The following is a 3,535-nucleotide window of genomic DNA, read 5'->3' as shown; positions in this document are numbered from 1 at the left end:
CTCCCCGCTGGAGCCCTGGCTGCACCCACCCGTCGGGGCATTTTGCAGGGCTTCATTTGGATGGGTGGAGGCAGGGGGGTGAATCGGTGACACAAGGCATTTTTTCCCCCCTTGGCTGGGGGCATGTGTGCACGCAAAGCAATGCGTGATCCGGCCCTGCCTGTCCCCCTCCAACACCTGGGGAACGGCAGATGATATCATAGTTTGCTCCTGCTCTGAGATGCTATTGCCCGGCCGGCTGATGACGCTGCCCGGATGGCACGGATCCCCCCCCACGTTCCACGGGCGCCGGCGTGGAAAGCCGTGCAAAGAGCCTGGCTCGCACGGATGATGCCAGGAGGTGCACGGGTGCTAGGCCCACACTCCGCCCTACCTCGCCTCATTGTGCCCAGGGCTGCAAGGTGGCACGGGCAGCTCTCTGGGAGACTCCAGGCCTCTCCTCAGAGACCTCCACCAAGACCCTTGATTGCAAAAGCTCTGGGAAGGGCCCCCGTTTGCAGCCTCAAGAGGGAGGCCAGGGAGGTAGAGGCTGTTCCTGTTCCTTGTTAGCAAAGGGGAAGAGCTTGCTTGGTCCCCGGGGATGGGGTGAGAACGCTTGCCCCCCTGCGGTATGGGTGCTGAGGGTCAAGGCTGTGCCTGCAGTGAACCGGTTGCAATAAAGGAAAGGGGCAGATCAACCATATTCTTCCTTCGGAGCCATAAAAGACAGGCTGGCTACTTGTGCCCCTCTTCTGGGCTCCATCCAGCAAGTAGCGAGGGAGGAATGTGCTTCCCTTTAAGCAGGTGAGTAACCCCACATGCTTGTGGGTAAGCACATGCTTAAGTGTCCTGCTGCACTGGAGCCATAATCCATTCCCCAGGGCTTTGAAAAAGCCCCCACATGCATTACCGGGCTAAAATGGAGGCTGGCTGCTGAGGCGAAGCATCAAGGCGTGAAGTAGATCTGCCGTGTTGCATGCGATTGACACAGTAACATGGCAGTGAACTCATCATAGATGCTCCCAATGTGTCACCTGGATCCAGAGCGGAGGAATGGGTTCCTGGGGGAGCGGGAGCGAAACGCAGGACACAGAATTAACAAGCACTTTGGAAAAGGCTCCTGTGCATCTTCCGTGGCAGATTTATCCCGCCGCACCGGCTGGGCGGTCTGAAAGCACCAAGAACCGGTCCCAAAGGCTCGGAAAGCAGAATCTGATGGCCTGGATGAGCTCTAAGCCTGTAAATTGTCCCTTTTTCTTGAATAACCCCCCTTGCAGTGCTGAAAGGGAAACAGCTCCCAAGCTGGGTAGCATCCAAACCAGTCATTTCCATTGACTTCAGTGGGTTTTGGCTCGGACCCCAAATGCCTGCACAAGGCAGCAGTAAAAGGGCTCTGGGCGTGACCCCAGCCCTGCAGCAGCTGGAGCCCCTTTAGGGTCCAGCCTGCAGGCTCAGGGCCACAGCTGGGACAGGTTTGAGTCTTGCTCACCGGGAGGCACCAGCCTCCGCTTCAAGCAGATGAACCCAAATTGTTTTAAACCTGTGGTGGAAGCCGGTGCAGCAGGGACAGCTCTTGCCCAGCGTAAACAGGGACTCACTCCCTGATGGGCACGTGTCCCCTGAGGTATCTGCTTCATGCGTTGGCTGGGCCCGTTCTTCAGACCTGTCATCTTGGCTCTGGGCAGCCATCAGGTGCCAAATGCTTATTGCTTCCTACAGCCTCATCAGCGCAAAGCGTACCTGCGTTTTTAAAAATAGTGCTTAGTGCACCTTGGCAGGCCGGGAGTCCTGAGCATCTTAATCATGGGTGTGTGGCTGAAGGGGAAAATTAGTAAGATAAACAGCTGGTTTTGCCTGCAAGATCCTTTCAAAGTCCTTTTTTCCCCTGCTGCCATACCCCAGATTGCTGGGGTTGGGGCTGTAAAATGCAGCCTCACTGACATGGAATATGATGGTGTTTATTCACTGCTTGTGTGATGGTAGCAGCTAGAAACCCCTGCTATGGACCAGGATGTGTGCAGTAGGCTCCGTACAGACCCATAACAAAAAAAAAAGATGGTCCCTGCTCCAAAAATCAGGCAACCTGAGTGAGAAGAGTGGTGTTTAATACCCGTGTGCATGCACAGCCTGCGTATTTTATTAGGACAGCATCACAGCTAAGATGCCCAAGGAAGACGGGTGAGTTTGTTCTTTGTTTGCAATGATCTGTCTCTTCCCACTTGCTAAAACATGTGTTTGTGGACAGTCTGAAGCAGAAAATTAACGTAATTGGACCACATCTTAGTGACTCAGTCCCTTCCCACTGCCCACCACCAGTCTCCCCCAGTGTGAAATGGAGGAAATGCTGAAGCTTTGGCTGTCAGAAGCAACAGGAGGTGTTGGGTGTTTGGGGGATGTGCATGTGGAAGGGAGAGAACGGTTTTACGCGGACCCAGTCCTGTTTGCTTTGCTGGGAGAAGCAGTTTCCCAGAAGTCAGGAGAGGCATTCTTGCATGTAGGCCTGTACAAGATCTGTATAAGGCCCGTTTCAAGCCTGGATTCCCCACCATTGAAGCCAGCGGGAGTTTCATTGTCAGGTCCAGGGTGTGTGTGTGCAAACAGTGCACATGTCAGCAAGGTGACTGGTTTGATCCCTCGGTCTGACGTTCGTGGGCCTTCCCGGGGAACAGCAGCTCCCCCAGGTGATTCCAGATAGCATGAAAGCATTGCCTTTAAATGCAAAAGATTGCTCTTAAATTTCTTCAGAAAAAAGCTTGCAGCATGTGGCAGACTTTTTGAAAAATCACAAAACTGGAAAGCCCCACTGGACGACCAGTTCCTCGTTCACCCCTTCCCATGTGGCTGGTCTAGTTTGTGATAGAAGATGTGTAACTCCTGCGGTTTCCCCTTTAAACAGCCTTTTAAATAGTAAAACTGTCCTAGCGTATAATGGGGATTTATGCAGAATCATCAGTTCCTTTTTTTTTATACCTGTTATTTTAGCCTGACTCTCTCTCTTTTTTTAGCTGCTGTTCAATATTTAAAGGGACACCGTTGATTTAACTTAGGCATACATTTTGATTTAATTTTGCAAAGCAGTTTTGGAAAACCAAAAATTGATGGAAAGATTTTCAGGAAATCCTTGGGATTCCAGAAAAACACAATTGATTGGTTTGTTCCTGGGGCAGATGCTTTCTCTGCTGTACCCAAATACAGCAATGTAGAGCTAGCACAGGTATGAACCAGAAAGCAAAAATAACAGCGAACAGAAAGCAAACCTGCCTTGCCAGCATTGCAGGCCAAGCTGTGTGGCAGGCAAAGCCCCAAATGACAGCCATGGAAATGTTCAAGGCACAGTTTGTTTGTTTTTTAATGCCCTTTCAGTGTTCATTGCCTGAGATCTGCTCCTGCAGCCTGCCCTAGCACCTCAGCCCCTTGGTCTAGGCCAGCAGTTGCCAACCTCGTTAGACTCGGGGCTCCCCGTGGAAAATGCCACTCTTAGTTTTCACTCCTTTTTTGGTGACAGAAAAATCCTAGAGCAGTTCTTCTGTTGCAGAAAACCCAGAAAGCCCACAGC

General features: G+C 51.9%; 1 protein-coding gene across 1 annotated transcript in view; it reads left to right on the top strand.

Moving 5' to 3' along the window:
• SYNGR3 (synaptogyrin 3) overlaps nt 1-3,535 on the top strand; it is a 25,485-nt gene that overhangs the window by 338 nt on the left and 21,612 nt on the right. The window lies entirely within an intron of this gene.

Source organism: Alligator sinensis, unplaced genomic scaffold (genome assembly GCF_000455745.1).
Source record: "Alligator sinensis unplaced genomic scaffold, ASM45574v1 scaffold1283_1, whole genome shotgun sequence".
In the NCBI taxonomy this organism is placed as follows: Eukaryota; Metazoa; Chordata; order Crocodylia; family Alligatoridae; genus Alligator; species Alligator sinensis.
This window is presented reverse-complemented; position numbering and strand designations above follow the sequence as displayed.